At 36.7% G+C, this 22,446-nt stretch overlaps 1 protein-coding gene and 1 pseudogene across 1 annotated transcript in view; one reads left to right on the top strand and one right to left on the bottom strand.

Annotated features, from left to right (window-relative positions):
* LOC143387646 (uncharacterized) overlaps positions 1 to 22,446 on the bottom strand; it is a 109,269-nt gene that overhangs the window by 13,180 nt on the left and 73,643 nt on the right. The window lies entirely within an intron of this gene.
* LOC143392094 (large ribosomal subunit protein eL30 pseudogene) lies at positions 75 to 443 on the top strand (annotated as a pseudogene).

Below are 22,446 nucleotides of genomic sequence, written 5' to 3'. Positions count from 1 at the left end.
GGTAGCTTTCTTGCTCTCAGGCCATCTTGACGGCTGCTCTAGATTGGGGGCTGTCCCGCATCTAAGGTGGGAAGATGGTGGTCGCAAAAAAAAAAAAAAAAAAAAAAAAAAAGACTAAAAAGTCTCTGGAGTCGATCAACTCTGGGCTTCAGCTTGTTATGAAAAGTGGAAAATATGTACTGGGGTACAAGCAAACTCTGAAGATGATCAGACAGGGCAAAGCGAAATTGGTCATCCTTGCCAACAATTGTCCAGCTTTGAGGAAGTCTGAAATAGAGTACTATGCCATGTTGGCCAAAACTGGTGTCCATCACTACAGTGGCAATAATATGGAACTGGGCACGGCATGTGGAAAATACTACAGAATGTGCACACTGTCTATCATTGATCCAGGTGATTCTGATCTCATTAGAAGCATGCCAGAACAGACTGGTGAAAAGTAAAATTTTTCTTTAATAAAACTTGGCAGAGCGTGTTTAAAAAAAAAAAAAAAAAAAAAAAAAGGAAGGTAGCCTGGCTTCTTAGTGCCCTGTGACTGCCTGAGAACACGTTGCAGGCTGGGGTTGTGTAGTTGGTGCCCAGGCATTAGTGTACTTCTGTTATAGGTCCTGTCATTCTACTCCAGAACCACACACTTCACCCAAGATTGGTAACCTCCGCTAATTACAAAAAAGGCATGAACCACAGTCACAAATTCATCAAATAAGTCTCTTCTTTCACTATTTTCCATTTCTGCTCAAAACCTCCAGTCCTATGTGGCCATCCTCACTCTTTGTTATCCTGACACATTCCTGTTAGGCTGGCAGCTCAGTTCTCCACCTTCTGAACACTTGTTTAGTACCTAACTCCATGCCAACAACTACACTAGGAGGCTCTGTTGACACAGAAAAGATCCTTACCAGGAAAGTTCATGGTCTAGTGAGGAAGACAAGGTTACAACAGTTACTGGCCAGGGGCCAGTTCAATTTTCATCTCTTTCCTAGGCATCTCCATCTGTCTTCTATTTTTTTTAAACTCCTAATTGTATTTTCACTATGACTTTAAAAATTAACATATGTGGCAAAACATGAATTAATTTGATCTTTATCCCTAGTTCTTGGCACAAAGCTCTTAAAATCGAAGGACTTTCAGGAGTGCTAAGTCTTTTGTTATTTATAATGTGCCCCTGTGATCATACCTGGGTTTATACCAATGAAGTGACTTACAGTAGGAATCCAAGATAGTATCTGGATGGGGCTCCTTCCCTAAAAGGCCAAGTGACTAGATGGTTAGGAAATTAAAAAAAAAAAAAAGAGTTTATATTATAGAGTTTCAGTTTACCTTTCCTTTTCAAAAAAAATTTTTTTGGGAATAAAGAGTCTCAAAGAAATGCCCTAGACCCTTGTCTTAACATGAGGACAAGGCCAAGTACAGGGAAAACTGGCTGAAATTGTGTAGGTTCACCCTGGTACCACCTCTAATAGTCCAACTCCTAGCAACCAGCTCATTATAAATAATAACAGGTTGATGTCTCTCCCCCTTGAGATCACCCCCATTCTCCCTTGGACATGTATCTTGTTGAGAGCCAAAGCCAAAGGGGCCCCAGCAAACTTCCAGCTGCCAGCTGATTGGCTCCTCTGCGGTGATTCTCATTGGTCTGTTTCCCCGCCCTTTCAGACCACGGAGCTGCTCATTGGGGGACTCTTTTGGCTCTGCCCACGCAACCCAGCCTATCAACCTCAAGAGCAGGAGGAGTGGGGAGGGGGCGTTGAGAGGCTCCTCGGAAGCCGGTGGTGGCAGCTGGGGGCTCTGAGGGAATTCCTGAAGACCTGGGGTGGTGTGGAGTGTGTTCTAAAAATAAAGTTCATTTCTGCTTGATAAGTGGCTCCTGAATTGTGCCCAGCCAGACTGCGGCAGTATCTGCTTTCCTAAATAAACCTGTATTTGCCATTGGTCCGAGCTGAAATTCTTTTCCATCAAGTATGCCATCAAGTATGTTGGTCTTAAGTTCCCCCTTTCTCTGGAACTCCTTGGACCCTTTTTCAGAGATATCTCTTCTCCCATGATACTGGAAGTTGGTATTCATGAAGAGACCAAAGAAACTGCAGCTCCTCCAGTCCCATACCTTGTCTTATGCATTTCTTCCAACTTGGCTGTTCCTGATTTTTATGCTCTATAACAAATAAGTATAAGTAAAGTGTTTCCCTCAGTTCTGTGAGCCATTCTAGTAAATTAGCTAACTTGAAGAGGGGGTTGTGGGGATTCTTAAATTTACAGCTGATCAGTCCAAAGTACGTGATTGGCATCCGAAGTGTGGGCTGCCTTGTGGGGCTAAACACTTAATTCATGGGACCTGACACTAACTTCAGGTAAGTAAACTTGGTCATTTTTAGCATATGCTCCAAACTGTGCAAAGTACTAGAGGTGACACCCAAGAGGTGTCTAAACCCTTTCATGACAGATAAGGCCCCAGTGTCTCTGTACTGTCTAATCTTCTGCTAGTCCCTTCTGCCCCAGCAGAATGATCTGTATTTACCTAACTTTCCCTCAGCACCTGATTCCATGGTTTTGTTGCTTTAACATGTTCCTTCCTCTGTGAGGATAGCTTCTCATCTATTCTCAGCCTGGTGAAGCTCTACTCATGCTGAAGGCCCAGTCCAGAAATTATACTGAAGGTACATTATAAGTAAGTGGCCTAAATATGTGACTTAAAAGACAAAAGATTATTAGACTGATTTTTTAAAACTTTAGTTTTAAACAGAAGAATGCAGGAAAGCATTAAAAATATAGAAAATATTACAACATATAAGTATTAACCAGGAAAAATGGTGATGAAGCTCTATCCATATCATATGAAATAGTCTTTAAGGCAAAAACCTCCATTAGAATTTTTTAAAAAGAAAGAACATTTGTAATCTGACAAGCTGCATTTTATATATGAAATGAGATATATATAAAGAGAAAACTGACAGACCCAATAGGAAAAAACCAGACAATTCTTCAGAGCTTGAATTTTGTCAACACCCCTTAAAAGGAAAATAACAAACAAACCAAAATAAGATAGAAATAATAAAGATTTCAGGAAGAATTTAGAAGTTCCAAACAACATTAACACACTTAACTTCAGTGACAATGTAGAACATGTACCTAACAACTACAGAATTCATACACCAGTAATGAACCTGAACTTCATGATAAATTTCAGGTCTCAATAAATTTGAAGGATGTTATTTTTGGCCACAGTGAATTTCACCTAAAATCAAGAGTAAACACCTGCAAATTCCCAAAGGACTGTAAAATAAGCGACAGCTTCACAACTATAGATAAGGTAAAAAATTACAACAGAAAACTATTTTGATAAGAACTCTGTTATAACTTACTAGGTACAAATATGGCTTGAGTTCAAGCCATATTTAAGACAAAAGTTATAGTTTAAATGCATATATTAGAAAGGGAAAATAAAAAAAAAAAATGGTGGTGGGAAGCAGCACCAGGGATTAAAAGTAGGTTCTTGTGCATGTTAATGAAGTGCTCTCTACTGCTAAGCTACATTCCCTGCCTGGAATATGAATTTCTGTAAAGATAAATTTAGAAAACATTAATCTCTTCCTGGAATTCACATAAATTCCATTTGGGGGGAGAACTTTTGAATGTTGTATCCTCCTTAATAAAATCCATTTTGAGAGGCTTTCTTTAGATATTCATCTGTACTAAGAGATAGAATCTAAAATTCTGTTGGAAAGGCATCCTGAGATGCTTAGGTAGCCAGATACACCTGATTAATAAAAGCTTGAGCATCAAGTTTGCTTCCGAAATTCTTTTTAGCTTTTATATTCACTATTCTAAAAATTAAAGTAGACATTGTACTAAAAGTTTATTCACTCTTTCTTATTTTATTTTTATTTATTTTTTTTTAAAGAGAGAGTGAGAGAGGAGAGAGAGAGAGAGAGAATTTTTTGATATTTATTTTTTAGTTATCGGCGGACACAACATCTTTGTTTGTACGTGGTGCTGAGAATCGAACCCGGGCCGCACGCATGCCAGGTGAGCGCGCTACCACTTGAGCCACATCCCCAGCCCACTCTTTCATATTTTAAACCCTTGATTCTTTTATTCCATCCATTCACTAAGCATTGAGCACCCTTCAACATATCAGGCACTGAGATACAAAGATAGATACATGCTCCCTTCTCTAGTGGAGGGGAAAGACCAACTGAGACAGAGAGTATTTCATGGTAATACCCCAAAAGTATGAAGAAAATGCTTCTTAGCTAAAGATAAACTGAGAAATCATGTATTTAATTTTATAAATTCATAATTTACAGAATTTATTATATAATAACTTACCAGCTGTTTTATACAAGAATGCTAAATACTATAAGAGGAATGAAGATAAAACAATTCAAGAACCTTTCAACCAGTGTGGAATATCAGACATGTACTCTTTTATGTTACTAAAATATAAAGAGAGAGAGAAATGTTTTTATAGAAGATAGAACAGATGCAGTTAGAAGAGAAACAAAGTCTGGAAGGAGGAAGAGACTGGGGGAAGTGAATTTGCATTTTTTCCAACCCAATCCTGCTCTATACAATAAAATGAAAAATAGAAACATTTTTAGCGGAGGCAATTGTGCAAGAATAAAGGGGTAAAGTTATAAGAATGGTAAGAAGCCCAATTTAGCTGAAGCATTGTGGTGTGTGCAATAATTCAACAAATAACTGGAAAGTGTACTATGTGTCAGACATGTGCTAGACACTGGAGGAAGAGTGGAGAAGATATTAAAGGCCCCCAGTTCTTATTTATGCAGACGTGGGGCAATGACAAAAGTAACATGATTCCCTTAATAAAGACCCTGAATCCATCAACCAAGATACAGAAAATTGACAATAGGACCAGAGTGGTCTTTGCTATTATTATATACCTAATGATGTGGAAGAGTCTTTGGAGTGGGTTTGCAGGAGTCTGGAGGAACAGGCTAGCAGAAGCCTAGAATGTTCTGAACAGATTTTAACAGGTAATTTTGGTGGGGGGGGGGCACTCAGAAGACCAGAATGCTGTAAAGATTGTGGGTGGTAAAGGCAATGTTAATGAATTTTCAGGTAGAAACAAGGAATCAGTATACTCAGAATTAGACTATCCTCGTACACCATGATAAAGAGTTTGGATGCATTTTGTCCATGCTCTGAGACTTTGTGGGAGGCCAAGTTTAAAGTGTACCTGGGGAGGAGATTTCAAGAGAGTATAGCTGCAGCATGGGTATTATTGGCTGATTCAGTAAAATTTATATTTAAAATCAGGAGCAAAGAGCAACACAGCAGAAAGATTTGGAAAATTTGCAGTTTGGCTAGAAAAGCAGTGTATGTAAACGTGATGTCAAGGAGGTTATAAATGCTAAAAACAATAAAAAGAAGCCAAATGCTTTACTTCAGAGAAAAAGAAGACTGTTGTTTTGGGCCAATGATGAAGCAGCATATTAAGGCAGAATGCATGGTGCTGCAAAATGTCTCATCTCACGGACAGGAAGCAAAGCCACAGAAAGGTGCTGTGATCCCACAACCTCTTTCTGGCGCATGCCCCCTGTTATGGTTTAGATATGAGGTATCCCCCAAAAGCTCATGTGTAAGATAATGCAAGAAAGTTTAGAGGAGAAATGATTGGATTATGATAGCCTTAACCTAATCAATGCATTAATCCATTTGAATGAGTTAACTATGTGGTAGCTATAGGCAGATAGGGTCCCTGGGAGGGTCACTAGGGGCATGCCTTTGGTGTTTATATTTTGTCCTTAGTGAGCACAACGCGCGCATGCGCGTCTCTCTCTCTCTCTCTCTCTCTCTCTGCTTCCTGGTGGCCCCTAAGCTGCTTTCTTCCGCCATGCTCTTCTGCTGTCACGTTCCACCTCACCTCAGATCCAGAGCAATGGAAACAGTATCTATGGACTGAAAGACCTCTGAATGTGAGCCCCTAATAAGTTTTCTTCTAAAATGTTCTTGTCAGGTCTTTTGGTCACAGCAGCAAAAAAGCTAAAATGCCCCAATGTCCTATGAACCTCCTGGCCCTCAAAGGTTCCACCATCTCCCAATAGTGCCACCCCAGGGAACAAGTCTTTCACACATGGACTTTTGAGGGACATTTAATATTCAAAGCATAGCAGGTGGCCAAGGAAAATATTTGGTATCCATAAACTCAGGGTAAAACTTTCATTTGAGAGATCTAGGCCTGTAGAAAATGAGTGCGCATTTTAAGAGTAAATCCAAAGGATCTATAATTTAGGGAATGTATACAGTTGCCCTTAAAAAAAAAAAAAAAGACACAGGATGATCCAAAAACCACCACCACTGTAGAAATGAAATGGTTAAGTAAAGTATAATGAGTGTCTCCATTTGGAGAACTATGGACTTGGGACATCTTCCCTGGAAGATCTAATGGGTTTAAGCTTAAACAACTTGTAATCAATAGTGTACAAGTTTTCTTTTGCTACGTATGTAACTAATTACCACAAATGAAACATCACCAATTATTAGCTCACAGTTGTGTAGGATAGAGATGCAGATGGACTCAGTAGGTCTCTGCTTACAATCTCAAAAGGCTGGAATGGAGGTGCCAGGTGGGCTGGACTCTAATCTAAAAACTCGGCTTCCAAGCTCATTCAGCTTGCTGGTAGTATCTGGGTTCTTCAGTCTGTAGGTCTGGGGTCTCCATCGTCTTGCTGTCAACTGGGGTTGCTCTATGCTCCTAAAGGGCACCAAGTTTAGTGTCCATTCTACCATATTCAAAACCAGCAAGAGAGGGGCTAGAGCTGTGGCTCAGTGGGTACAGCGTTTGCCTGGCATGTGTGAGGCCCTGGGTTTGGTCTTTACAACCATAAATAAATAAATAAATAAATAGTCCATTGACAACATGGGAAAAGAAAAAACAAACAAACAAAAAAAAGAAACAGCAACAGCTCATTGAGTTCTCAAATCCAATTTCCTTTTCTGCCACCAGTCAGAGAAACCCTTTTAAAGAGCTCATATGATTATGTTAGGTCCCTCCATATAATCTCTTAAGGTCAAATGAACAGTAATGTTAATTGCATATGGAAAATCCTTTCACTCCAAAGATAACAATCACAAAAATGATCTCTCATATTCACAGGAGAAGGAATTATGCAAGGTAGAGGTTAAGATTCTGCTTTCCACACAGTTTTTGGGAAAAGTAAACTTCCTTTCAAATGGGACAGAGCATCAGCAAACTTTCACTGAATTCAAAGGTTCAAAGATCAGGGAAACAGAACTGGCCCCAACCAAGTTCTCTAATACGAATTCACTGAACACACTTGGGGTTCTTTTTGAGGCTAGAGAAATTTTCCAAAAAGCTTTCATACTATTAGGGATCCGGTTTCTGTTTTTTTTTTTTTTTTTAAATTAATTAATTAATTTATTTTTTTAGGGGGCAAAATCATTCATTTATTGTTTAAAGATCACAAGACAACATCTGAATTTCTGTAGCACAATTTAAATGTTTTACTTTTTTGATAAAGCAGAGTATAATAGAAAAAAAATTAGTTTCCAGTAATATCTATATCTCTATTCAGAATTAAGTCTTCCACAGACATGTTACCTGGAAATAAAAGCCTGTTACAATAAGCAAAGCTTCAACCAGAGCGGCTACTTTTCGTGCCAGGAAGAAGTTCATTCCTATAGGAGGAATGATGTGCTATGTAAAATGGCTGTAAAGTCACAGCCTTGAGGGCACTGGAAGTATATTGTCCTATTCCACATTGAGTAGTTCAGTGAACTTCAAACATCAAGTGCTAGGGATGAACATACTAGGCAAATGCTCTACCACTAATCAACAATGCCAAGCCTTAGGGGCCAATATTTGTTCATGTCCTGAATAAATATTTATTAACTATGAATGTTATCTCTCAAACAAGGGTTTGACATAGTGCCACACGTCATAGTGCCACAAAGTCAAAAAGCTCTAGATGGTCCAGTTGGAATGGCAGTTATCATGAATACAAGCAGCAATAAGTATTGGCACGGATATGGGGGGAAAGGCACACTCTTAAATTGCTGGTGGGACTGCAAATTGGTGCAGCCAATCTGGAAAGCAGTATGGAGATTCCTCCAAATACTTGGAATGAAACCACCATTTGACCCAGCTATCCCACTCCTTGGTCTACACCCAAAGGACTTAAAAACAGCACACTACAGTGATGCAGCCACATCAATGTTTCTTTCTTTCTTTCTTTTTTGGGTGCTGGGGATTGAACCCAGGGCCTTGTGCATTCGAGGCAAGCATTCTTAACAGTTGAGCTATATCCCCAGCCACCACATCAATGTTTACAGCAGCACAATTCACGATAGCTAAACTGTGGAACCAACTTAGGTGCCCTTCAATAAATAAATGGATAAAGAAACTGTGGTATTTATACACAATGGAATATTACTCAGCATTAAAAGAGAATAAAATCATGGCATTTGCAGGTAAATGGATGGAGTTGGAGAATATCATGCTGATCCATAAAGAAGGGGTGGGGGCATGGGAGGAATGGAGGAACTTTGGATAGGGCAAAGGGAAGGGATGACTATGTCATTACTCCGATGATACAAATATTGAATAGATTTTATGTAGAAAAAAATAACATGATCAGAATCACTCCAAGTAATTAATAAACTTCACCTGGGTATATACCAAATACTCTTGATGTTCCATGTTCTATAAATCTGTATATAAGAAATGCTAATAGTCTGTATCATAAAATCCACATAAAGAAACAACAATTTCTCCTACCCTTACATACCATTCCATTGTCACAGCAGAGCTAAAATGTGTAAGAAAACATGTATGAAGTATCTTTGAAATAACATTATTAGAGCATTATTTGCAATCTGAAAGGCTATGCAGGTGGTGCTGTCACTCAGTTACTGGAGATTTATGGCCTAAACATGGAGAATAAGCATGTGTAATGTGCAGCTGCCACATAAGAATTTGGTCATTAACAAGCTCAACACACCACAACAAAGAGATATTCAGTCAGCAAAAAAACAGTCTGCTCAAATGTCAGCACAAAAGAAATCCCTAGAGATGACAACTGTACAGTTTAGTATCCACTACTAACTGATTTTAATTCACTGTGTAAAGGCTCTAGAAAATTCAATATTTAATATCAACTTTTTTTCCTGCAAGACAAAGGAAAAAATGTAAACACTAAAATATAAACACACTTAACGTTAGAAATGGTACCAGCTTCAAGATTGCAGTAATCTGTGAAAGCAGGAAAATACTGAACATCTGCTGTAACTATGTTAGGTTTTTCATAATTTTGTAAAAAAAGTTCACATGATCTGTATAATAGCATTGGGAAATGGGTTTGGTCCCCACAAGTTACAGAGGAGAAAACTGACCTACAAAGTTAAGTAAACATTCCTAATTGTTATTGGATATGATGGTAAAGACAGCTTAGCAGAGACCTTTGGATTTGATTTTTTTAGAGAGAAAATCTTTTTTCTTTCTTTCTTTTTTTTTTTTTTTTTTGTAGATGAACACAACATAATGCTTTTATTTTTATGTGGTGCTGAGAATTGAACCTGGGTCCTGCCCATGCTAAGCGAGTGCTCTACGGCTGAGCCACAATCCCAGCATTAGCAGACATCTTTGGACTCCTCCAAGGCTGGTGCTCTTGCTGCTAGTTCTGTCATTGTTTACTGATGAAAATCCTATATAACTATCATGCAAAATATATTGCTATTGACTTTTTATATTCAACATAATTCATTCATTTCTCAAAGTATTACTTTTTTTTTTTAATTCTAAGAGCTCCGTTTTGAGATAGTTTCAACAGAAATGAACTCTGATACCCTTATGAACAATCTACCCAGAACACAGATGAAAAACAGAAAGTAGATTTGTATGTTTTCAGGTTCTTCAGTTTTAAGAGAGAACTTATCCCCTAGTTCCTCAGAACCCAAAAATACTGACCTAATAATCCTACTTTAGGAATCTTGTTAAAATCTAGTTTAAATTGTTAAAGGTGTATATGTATGTCCACTGTAGAACTGTTTAAAAGGGTAAAAATATCCACTAATGGGGACACTATTAAACAAGGAAATCACAAAAAAAATCCAATATAACGTAACACAAATGTGAAAATCAATGAGATAGAGCTATACATTCTGTAATGACTTTTAAATAGCTCCACAAATTATTTGATATGCTTCCTTTCAAAAGGTGAAGCCTAATTCTACATCCCTTGTAGGTAGGCCTAATTTAGAGATTGTTTTCTAATAAAGAGAATATGGCAGATGTCATACCATATGATTTCTGAACTAAATCTTGTAACTAAATGTTGTAAAAAGGACAGCTTCTGCCAGCTCTCTCCTGAACCACACACTCTTAGGGAAGCCTGCACTGAGTTGTGAAGAGACTCGAGCAGCACTATGAAAACCTCTCCTGGAGAAGAACTGAGGCCTCCTGCCAATAGCCAGCCATAGGAGTCACCTGAGAAATGAATCTGCTACCCCAGTCATGATCACGCTTTCGTGACTGCACCACAACTCTGAGCCTAGTTAAGCCACTATCAAACTTCTGATGCACGGGGATCATATTTTAAACTACTAAGTTCTAGAGTTCTGCTATTTAGCAACAGAAAACTAATAATGTTCTAATACAAAAATTAAAAACAAAACAAAACCTAGTAATTCACAGTTCAGTTGAAAATGCAAGTTGTAGAACATTAGGCATGAGGGAAGCAAGGGAATCTCAGATGAAGCATCCACTACACCAATATTTATATATTCATACTAGTTAACAGGGATTGTTTCCAGGACGATGCTGGGAAGAAAAAGGAGGAAGGAACAGGATACTTGCTTTGTTTTAGATGTTTTTGCATTACTTGAAAGATTAAGTTCATATATTTTCAGTTTGCACAATTTTGTAAAGGCCTATAAAAATGTAAAAAAAAAATAATGAAAAAAACTTAAAAAACAGATTTAAAAACTCATCTTTCACGAAAGGAAAAACAAAATTAATTTTAGACACATTGCTAGTAAGTTCTATTATGTGGCTTCCTAGTTGACTGCTGATTAAAAGTGACAAATTGAGGGAGGAGTGGGCTATTAGAGGGAGGCATAATGCCAATACAAAGACAAGATAGTTGAGTCTGTCAGAAAAAAAGGAGACAAAAGCTAAAATAAGCCATCTGAAGCCATTCAAGTATAGGAACAAAGACCCCTTCGTATCTAGAAGCCTTGGAGGATGTAACTGCCTCCCAAGGCTATGATTATAAAAATAATATTTATAAAGTATTACACAGGCAGAACTTTCTCCTACAATAAACCTGAGGTCTACTAGAGAAGTATTTTTACCATCATTTAACAAACTGTAAACAAACTCAGGAAGCAAATGGAGCAAGAGCACAAAAGACCCCGAGTTCTATTCTAAGAGCTCAAAGCTTGTAGATGTGGTCCGTAAGACACCATGGCCAGGAGATTTCCTCCAAACCATCCCACTCTGCACTGATACAATGCTTACTAAGCAACCTCTTTGGACACAGTCTTGGTGAAAAGTAAAAATCTGTTTTCATCATGATATTTGGAAAACACTGGAGGCAGAAAAATCTCTTAAAATTTAGAAGAGGGAATGAGGAATATCTTAATTTGTAACCATTAATTTTCAAGAGGCAGGATATATCATTATGTGTCTCATTATCTGTCAATCACTTAAGATTCTCAAGCAGCAGTCAAGCACATTAGAAACAGATTTTTGTTACAGCCAGTTCTGTGCTTCAATTGTGGTGCAGTCATTTTCCGTGTAACTTTTTCCTCATCTCTAAAATTAGGAAAATAACTCATAGGTTATTGTGTGGAATGTAGAAAACAAGGGTAAAATATCTTGCACAATTCTTGGCAATGGCATTTTCAAGGAATAGTTACCACTGTTGTTACCCCATCAGCATCATTTTATAACAGGGTACAAGCAAATAAAGATGGCCTGGATTTTTGGAGTACAGACCCATTTCCTTCACCTGGGTTCACTGTTATGCCCTCCAATGATACATCTTAATTTTTCTCATTCCACCTCTGAATGTCACATCCACTCAGACCTTGTTCTAATGCTATTCTTCTAATATTTTCCAAACTGAAATTAATCTCTTCCTTTTCTGAGTGTTCACTCATGTTATTTGCTCCTTTAATACTGTGCTTATACTGGTCTTTGATTACAGCTATTTTTTAAAATCAAATTTTAAGAATCCCAACAGTTGCACCTATGTCCAGTTAAGTCTCTGTAGCTCCCACAGTCCCTGGGACATTGTCCTACAACGTTTTTGTTTTGTTTTTTTTTTTTTTAAACTAAACTCCTTTTAAAAAAAATAGCTTTATTTGATTTTTTGTTTTTATGTGATACTGAGGGTCAAAGCTAGTGCCTCACACATGCTAGGTGAGTGCTCTACCACTGAGTCACAACCCCAGCCCTGTCCTAGGTCATTTTGAACATAGAAGGTATAAAATAAACATTTGCTGAGTGGCTATTACAAAAGAATATTGATGCTTATATAGCACAATTATCAAACATTGATAAGGTCATCTGGATTTCTGTAGCTTGGCTTAAGAGACCAATTAACTATAGTACCCTAATCAGAACTCTTGACTTCTTCACTTCTGACCACTGTATCTGGGTCATCTCTGACAGTGATGGGTAAGATGTATAGTACGTATTATGTGCCAGGCACTGCTGTAAGTGCTTTACTTATGTTTACAAATTTAGTCCTCACAACCCTATAAAGTAGTACTTGAAGGAAGTGAGGCATAGAATTTAAGATTATACCATAGTTCATTTTTCTTTTCCCCTAAGTATAAAAGAAAAAGAAGGACTGGGAGATTCAGTTTAATGGTAGAGCATTTGTTTAGAGGATGTGAGGCTGTGGGTTCAATCCCAACCTCAGGAAAAAAAAAAAAAAAAGGGAAGGAAAGCTAATAAAAACTCAAATCATTCACAACAGGAAACAGTTTTTAAAAGCTATAATGACCAATGAGAATTTATTAACCACCGAAACACTCTGTGTTGTTTACAAAGCATATTCTGACACTTCCATAAATTTTTATAACCTCCCATGGGTTAGAATCCATTGTATCCTTTATTTTCCATTTCTCCCTATTCACATTTTAACAGATATTGTGTTTACTGCCCAAAGGTAAAAGAGGTTTCTACTATCTATCTTTTATAAGCAATTTTAACTAATCTACTGAAACAATTTTAGTTACTTACCTCTAACTAGTGTGAAACTAAAGCAAAATGAGCTTCACATCTATGGGCACCGGACTTCTACAGGAACTTCCCTTGCCTGAGGACAACTGCTTTGAAGTTAACTAGATTTCCAAAGCACATGTAATATGATATTTTAAAAACAAAAAAAAAATTTAACTCAAACTCTTGAGTAGAAAATTAAGATCAATTTTTTTATAATAATTAATTTCCACTTAAGGAGATGACTGCATAATTTATTTTTTGCCATGCTGGGGACTGAACTGAGGGCCTCCTGCAAGCTAATCAAGCTCCCTACCACTGGACTAAACGCCCAATCCTAAGTTTTAGCTCTTTCAAGAAAGATACAAAATTACCTCTGACTTCAAAATGGCAAAACCTAGAAAGTTTGCAATCAAATAAGATATGCAATGACTTTTGGTGTGCTTTTTATTGCGGATGTTTAACAATGAAAGCAAAAATTACTAGAAAATGAAGATAAAGACTGAATGAGCATGTAGCACAATGTTTAAAAAGTTTTTCTTGGAAAAATGGAGGCTGAGTAAGCTCCTTCAGTGATCATTTCCCCACAGGAACACCAAGTTGAATAGCTATTCACACACCCAACTACTTTCACAAGAACTAAGGAAATAAGTTGCTATCATTTCAAGACAGCTTGTTATTTAAAAGATGTTTGTTTTTGTTTTTGTTACAAGTCTCATACTACTTTAAATGGTCAAAGGAATCAAAACACACTGCTACAGTAATGTACTTAACCACAAAGGAAAACTGTAAAAGAGGATGAAAGAAAAGGAACTATGACAAAACTGAAAAACAAGCTATAAAATAGCTGTGGTAAGACCTTACTTATCAATAATTACTCTGAATGTAAATGGATTCCCTTCTCCAGTTAAAGGGACAGAGTGACAGAATGAAAGTAGAATGTACTTAGAAGAAACTCACTTCATCTGTAAGGACATACACAGACTACAAGTGAAGAGTCCATGAAAATGGAATCTACCAAAAAAACAAGAGTAACCATACTTACATCAGATGAAACAGACTTTAAATTAGAAGCAGTAAAAAGCAACAAGAAAAGTCACTATATAATGATAAAGGGCTAAATTCAGCAGTGGAAATAACAATTCTAAGTATTTATACAGCCATTACTGGAGTACCTGAATATATAATGCAATTTTTTTTTTTAAAGATTGATGTGATTTTTTTAGACCTTTATTTTATTTATTTATATGTGGTGAGGAGGATCGAACCCAGTGCCTTGCACATCCTAGGAGAGCGCTCTACCACTGAGCCTTAGCCCCTATAATGCAAATATTAACAGACCTAAACAGAAAGACGAAGTCCAATACATTAATAGTTGTGGACTTTAATACCACTTTCAGCAATGAACAGATCTACACAGAAACTCAACAGGAGAGTTAAACTGCACTCTAGATCAAGTAGACCTACAGACAACTACAAGAACATTTGACTTAACAGGTGCCGAAGGCACATTTTCTTCATTACAATGTGAAACATCCTCCAGGATAGACTATGAGAAACCACAAAATAAGTTTCAATAAATTTTTAATAATTGAAATCATATCAAGTAGCTTTTCTGACCACAGTACAATTAAAACTAAAAATCAATTTAGAAAAAACTACAAATATATGGAAATTGAAATTGAATAAATTACTTTTGAACAATCAATGTACTAAGAAAGGAATCAAGAAGAAAATTTTAAAACTTCTGGAAACAAATTAAAATGGTGACATAACATACTGAAACCTATGGAGATAACAAAAGCAGTATTAAGATAGAAGTTTGTCAATGCCCACATAAAAAACTAGGAAGCCCTCAAATGACAAGCTGTTACTGCATCTTAACATATTAGAAAAACATGAGCAAACCAAACCCCAAATTAGTAGGAGGGAAGAAATAATAAAGATCAGAGCAGAAATAAAAGACTTTTGATACCAAAACAAATAAGGACACAATAACAACAAAAAACTATAGGTCAATATCCCTTGGTGAACACAGACATAGAAATCCTCAACAAAATTATTAGCGAACTTAATCCAACAGCACATTTAAAAGATTATTCATTAATCAAAAGATTAATCCAAAGATCAATGAAACAGTTGATTCTTCCAAAAGATAAAATAGACAAACCTGTGGCTAGAGAGAAAACTCAAAATCAGATGAAAAGGGAAACAATTACAATTGATACCATGATACAAAAGATTTAACTATATTTTGACAAATAACTTAAAGGAAATTAACAAATTCCTAAATACATATACCTTACCAAATCTAGATAATGCTGTAATTCTAGCTATCCTGGAGGCTGAGACAGGATGATTGCAATTCCTGGCCAGTCTGAGCAATTTAGCAAGACCATGTCTCAAAAAATAAAAAGGGCTGGGGATATAGCTTAGTGGAAAATAAAGCACCCCTGGTTTAAATCCCCAATACTCGGGGTAGGAGACTGAATCATGAAGAGATAGAACACCTGAACAGACTCATAACAAATAATCGGACTGAATCTGTAATAAAAAGCTTCCCATCAAGGAAAACTCGAGGTGTGGATGGTTTCATTAATGAATTATACCAAACATTTAAAGAAGAACTAGTACCAGTTCTCCTTAAGTTATTCCAAAAACAAAAACAAACAAACAAACAAAAAAAAACAGAAAAGAATTCATCCCCATATTTTCTATGAGGCCAGCATTACCCTGATACCAAAACCAGATAAGGACACAATAACAACACAAAAAACTATAGGCCAATATCCCTTAGTGAACATATACATAGAAATCCTCAACAAAATTACTAGCAAACTTAATCCAACAGCACATTAAAAAGATTATTCATGCTGGGGATAGCTCAGTTGGTAGAGTGCTTGCCTTGCATGCACAAGGCCTTGGGTTCAATACTCAGCACCAAAAAAAAAAAAAAAGGAAAAAAAAATCCTGTCATTTGTGACAACATAGAGCATTAAGTGAAATAAGCCAGGCACAGAAATAGAAGCACCACATGATCTTACTCATATGTAGAATCTAAAATTAATCTCAAATGCCAGGCACAATGGCACATGCTTGTACTCCCAGCTATTTCTCAGGATGAGGCAGGAAAATCACTAAAGTCCATGAGTGCAAGACACAAAAGAGATGCCCATGTTTAAAAAAAGAAAAAGAAAAAAAAAAAGTTGATCTCATAGAAGTTGAGAGTGAATGGTAGTTGGAATGGGAATATGGGGAAAAGTCAATCAATGGGTATCACATTAAACAGGTGTGCTATTGCACAGTCTGGAGACCATAAATAACAATAATTTAACAATTTCAAATCCTAGGATGATTTTGAATTTCACTATAAAGAAATGGTAAAAATGAGCTAAGTTTAACCTGATTTAAACTGTGTAATATATACACATATCAAAATATTACATGGTACCCATTACCACATGTTTGTGTCTGGGCATAGTTAGTTATCAGACCTTCTATAATAATTCAGATGTCACCAAACCAATTCAAAGGTTTCTATGTATGAATATATTGATGCTTACTTGTGGAAGCAAGCTTTGAAATTAAGTTGTAAGGCTCTTTGGGGTTTTCTTGCTGGTTCATTTTCACAAGCTAGTCTGAAACTGGAATACACTACACTATAAGTATCTTCTTTCCCCATATCTAGTTAACTTTCTGCCAAACACTGTTATTCATAGTTGGCTTTTAATTTCTTAAGTGATATGTACCTTTTAATGTCAAATGGCACCATGTAATCCCACATTTAAGTTAACTTGATAACTGCCTTGATTTGTGCCTGGAGCTTCTTGTTGATTATGCTGAGTTCTATGAAAGATGCCCCAGGTCCCTGCTGAAGTAGTACATACCCAAGAACTACTATGATTAGGGGGAGAAGACAGAAGTGGGAGAGAAGGAACAGGAAGGATATAAATTTCAAAAAAAACCAATTTAGATATTTAGCTAGTTCACTTAGAAAGACAAAGACTATTTTCTTGCTGGGTGTTATGGTACATGCCTATAATCCCAGTGTCTGAGAAGGCTGAGACAGGAAGATCACAAGTTCAAGGCGAGCCACAGCAACTTAGCAAGACTGTCTGAAAAAATAAAAAGGGGTGGAAATATTGTTCAGCAAAGCACCCCTGGGTTTTATCTCCGTACCCAGGGAAAAAATCCAAAACAAAACAAACAAACAAAAAAACCTCTCTCTCTCTCTCTCTCTCACCTCCCTCTTTAAAAAAAAAAAAAAAAAGGGGGCTGGGGATGTGGCTCAAGTGGTAGTGTGCTCGCCTGGCATGCGTGCGGCCTGGGTTCGATCCTCAGCACCACATACAAACAAAGATATTGTGTCCGCCGAAAACTAAAAAATAAATATTAAAAATTCTCTCTCTCTCTCTCTTTAAAAAAAAAAAAACCCAAACACATCTTATGTTGAGATGCAGCAAAGAATATACATATACTTTATATAAAAATTATGATAACTCTCTAGCAGGACATACATGTTCTAGGGTATGAACTTATTGGGGAAAAAATAAGATGCAAATAAGTAACTCAACCAGGCCACACTAACAGACCAACTGAACAATCCCTTCCTCACTATATTTAGGAATGTGATTCTACTGTTAAGATAGTATTAACTAAGAAAAAAAAAAAACCAGGGAGGTTTAATTTTTAAAGTTTTCCTTGATTCAGGATGTTTTGAGAGATTTCAGAACTTAAAATATTTTTTCACTAACTACACTACTGCATGATATAATTTTAATGCACACCCCTCCTGTACGCCCCATGCTGGGATTTTAAGCCAGGGCCAGGCAAGCTCTACCATTGGGGTACCCTCCCTGCTGCCATATTTCACAATAAAAAAAAATGTCATTCTTCAGAAGTGTTTCCCCCTAGATTAATTTTACCCTATATCAGAAATCAAATAATTCTGAACAACTACTTTACAGAGCTAACTTTAAAAGACATTCAGAAACCACTACTTGACCCAGCTTTTTTATAACAAAAAAACTTAAAATCAGCATACTACAGTGACACAGCGACATCAATGTTTACAGCAGCTCGAGGGTTCCATGATGAACAACCTAGATGTCCTTTAACAGATGAATGGATAAATAAAATGTATATATACATAATGGAATATTACTCAGCCTTAAAGAAGAATGAAATTATGGCATTTGGAGGTAAATGGATGGAACGGAAAAATATCATGCTAAGTGAAATAAGCCAATCCCCCAAACCAAAGGCTGAATGTTTTCCTCTGATACGTGAATGCTAATTTCAAAATGAGGAGTAGGGACTAGGGAAAAATAGGGACACTTTGGATTAAAGGAGAGTGAAGGGAGGGGCAGGAACAAAGGTAGAAATGATAGTAGGACGAATCAGACATTATTATCCTATTACCTAAATGATTACATGATCATGTACATGAGAAGCTATACTCCATTTACGTTTGATGTGTCAAAATGCATTCTACTGTCATATATAAAAAAAAGACATTCAAAGATCATTAGAAAAGTATCCATCTCCAATTCAACTATAACATATTTCACCAGAGCTCACAAATGTATAGGACACAAACCTGGCAAAAACAAACCAGTAGTCACTGTGAACCAGGAGACATGGGTGTTTCTACAGATGGCTATGAGGCAGGTATGCTGGATAACAGCTTTTTATTCCCTGCTAGCTCTTGTCCCTTGTTTTTGGTAACAGCTTCCAACTGCCCTTCAGGGAACCAAAGTTCCTGCATCCCAGGTTTGGGGAGGACTGTCGATGGGTAGGCATGTATTCAAACTAGGTCATCAGACTCTCAGGAATTTGAAACTTGAGCAAAGTATACCGGCAGGGAAAACAGCTGACACAGTCATTTTGATGGCAATCCCCTAGAGAGATTTTGTTCACCCCTGACCCGGAAGTTCACTAGGTCTGGCTGTCCATTCTTATAGATTTTTGTAAGTGATTCAATATGGGTCCCACAATTCTTGTTTACCCAGGTTAGCTAGTATTGAATTCTGTTGCTTATTACTAAATAATCAATAATATGAAATCTACATTGAGTGATATCTACTTTCTTCCTTTTTTTTGGTTTGTTTTTCTTTCAAACAGAATGTTCTTTTCAACTCAGGTCAGCAAGAAGTTTACATGAAACTATTAATTAAAAGTTTTAGTGTAAAACTACTACAGACAAACCTTCTTTGTTACTCCTCTATGAATTTTTATGTGTGTGTGTGTGTGGTGCTGGGGTTTGAACCTATGGCCTTGTACATATGAGGCAAGCACTCTACTGAGCTAAATCTCCAGCCCTCCTCTACGAACTTTTGATTCTTGCCTAAACATTTTCTTAAAAGTAACATGAAAACATGATTGCTTGTGTCTATGTACTGCAATGTTTCTACACTGATGCAAAGCCAATCAGACTGTCCTCAGTTCAAAAGTAAACTGTTACTCCTATAATCTCAGAGCCACAGACAGAAGGATCTTGAGTTCAAAGCCAGCCTCAGCATCTCAGTGAGACCCTGTCTCTAAAAAAGGGCTGGGGGATGTAGTTCAGCAGTTAAACACCCCCAGGTCCAACTGCTGGAACCAAAAAAAAAAAAAAAAAGTAAATTGTTGAAAATCATACATTCTAGCAAACAAATGTTTCACTTCCTGTAAACTATGATAGTGGTAGATTTCAGATGCAGCTGGAGTCACTGAATTTACAGGGACTTAGCATTTATAGCAGTTAGCCAAAAAAGTTAATTTTAAGTCAGAGTAGTGTGGATCCTAGAATTAGGAGAATCATCCTACAACAAACCCCAGACCTCATATGTAGGGAAGTTAACTTCTTTACAGCAATAGCAATACTAAAGACTATGAAACTAGTATCATTAATACAATTACCCTGTAGTACATGCAACTATCCTTGATGTATAAGTAACTACAGATTGCAAAATCTCAAGGTTATTTCCTGAAATGGAAATTCTGTGGATAGAGAGCATAAAGTTATGAGAAAACACGGATTAGACAATAACTCTTACAAGAAAGTTTAATACCTACAATAATTAAACTTGATTGCAAAGAAATTTAGAAGGTGAATACTTTCTCTGACATTCGAAGGTTCCATGATGAACTGAATAGTACTTCTAAGCTTACACAGTAATTTTTGCATAATTCAGTATTACTATGTCCACATCTGAGAGAAGAAAGCTTAAGCAGGTTACATTAAAAAAAAATTATTGAATTAGGAGAAAGATGAGGTTTCCTGTTGACATTTTTTTTCTTAATCTTGTGGTCTCTACATAATAAAATCCTGAGATTGTCTTTGGATTTTATCTTTATAACATTTGAAGTCATAAACGTTCTAATTTAAGGGTATGCAATCTATTCAGAGGTAGTAGGGGTAGGAGAGTTGGTTTCTGGAAGGGAGAAGGGGCAAAAATTCCACGGTGATTTTCATTTTTACCACTGTGAGTGAGTGTTCTCCGTTTGGAGGTTATGTTCTAGTAAATTCCCATGGGTCTGGCTAAATCAGTAACTTATTTTTGTTTTATCACTGGATTTTGGATATATGTACCACATGGTATTGCCTGCTCTTGTTTATGTGTTTCTCAGGACCACAAACTATACAGAAGGACAGGGATTCTACCTTCCAGGAGGGTGGGCAGGGATTCTCTTTCTCACAGTTGTATTTAATTTAGCAATGTTCCAGGGACTTTGTATAATAAACTTGTATTGTTTATTAAATGTAAAGAAACAGGTTTTCATCTATAAAAAGCGGGTCAATGACATCCACATTTTAAAACTTTTCAAGTTGACATTTAAAAAAAAAACAAAAAAACAAAAAAACCCTGACCCTTCCCTATACTGAGAAGTTGTGTAATGTTTCTTCTTTAAAAATGTCTGAAGCAGAACAAATTGATGAGAAATAATTTAAATAGCAGTGAGAGGCATCTACTTAAGAAATGACTTGATTTTTAAGTGTAATAACAGCATTATGTTCCCCTCACCTCCCATCCCTTGGGCGGCATTGTTTTTAACGTCCTCACACATGTATACGTGAAATATAAAAAATAAACATGTTTGTTTATGATAAAAGCCACGATGTACCGAAAGACAAAGGATGAACCTAATTTACTCTGGAAAAAGACATAAATGATTCCTATTCCATTATATGTAAAGTTACTGCTATTTACATTTTTTTACCTTGTGATATAAAAAGAGTTAACAGAGACAAAATACTTTTTAGGATGAAGTTCAGCTTTTATGTCTCAAAATTTTCACAAATAATCCAAGAACAAATGTTAAGAACACATATATTAAGTTGACAAATACAATAAAGTTCTTATGAATGAACCTCTCAACTGTTCTGTGTGGTTTTTCATGTAAGGAAGTCTTTTGGTTCTGAAGCTTCTCAAGGAAACTACATTTTTGGAGAATTAGTCCTTATTCTCCCTTGAGAACTAATGGGCTTTCTAGAAATAAATATACTACTAATATAACTACTGTTATTCTGTTGCCATCCTTCTGAAGTGGGAGAGGGGACACTTCTCTGGATTACTGTGATGTTTTGGGGGTGGGGGAACTTTCATGAAGTAGCCAATATCATGTGATGTGTTTTCAAAAGCCATTGAGAAATAAGAACAAGCCACCAACTTTACCAGATCCACCCAAGTTCACTAGAATGACATCCAGATATAGGCAACTATATTTTTTGCATACCCTTATCTTAAAAGTTCTAAGCTCCCCACAAAAAGACACCCCCCACCCCCACATAGCAGTCATGTATTCCACACACCCATACAAAGGCCATTAGGAAGAGGCAGCCCTGTAGTTACACTCCAAAGCCACTGACTCAACTTCAGCTACACACTGGAATTTTAAAATGCTACCCTGAGCATGTTTATATACGATCTCATCCTCCGCAAGATTTAACTGGGGCCCAGACCAATATTTTTAAAATTCCAGGTAATTCCACTGTGCTGCAAAATTTGAGAAACATTGCTCTGATTAAATGTCCAGTTGTAAATTTTATAATGTTAACAATCAAAATGTGATAAATAACAGAATCTTTCAAGATTCAAGGAGCCATTTATCCTGCATGAAACCTCTTTAATAACTGGGTCAGGCAAGGAAGTTAAAACTTCCTAATTTTAGTGCTGTCATCACCTCGCCCTATATTCATCTTTCTCAAAGATAAGGAAGTTGGATTCTCTCTAACCTTCCGTTCTTTCTCCTTA

This window comes from Callospermophilus lateralis, chromosome 2 (assembly GCF_048772815.1).
Source record: "Callospermophilus lateralis isolate mCalLat2 chromosome 2, mCalLat2.hap1, whole genome shotgun sequence".
NCBI lineage: Eukaryota > Metazoa > Chordata > Mammalia > Rodentia > Sciuridae > Callospermophilus > Callospermophilus lateralis.
Note: the sequence above shows the minus strand (reverse complement) of the source record. Positions and strands in the feature narration are given on the sequence as shown.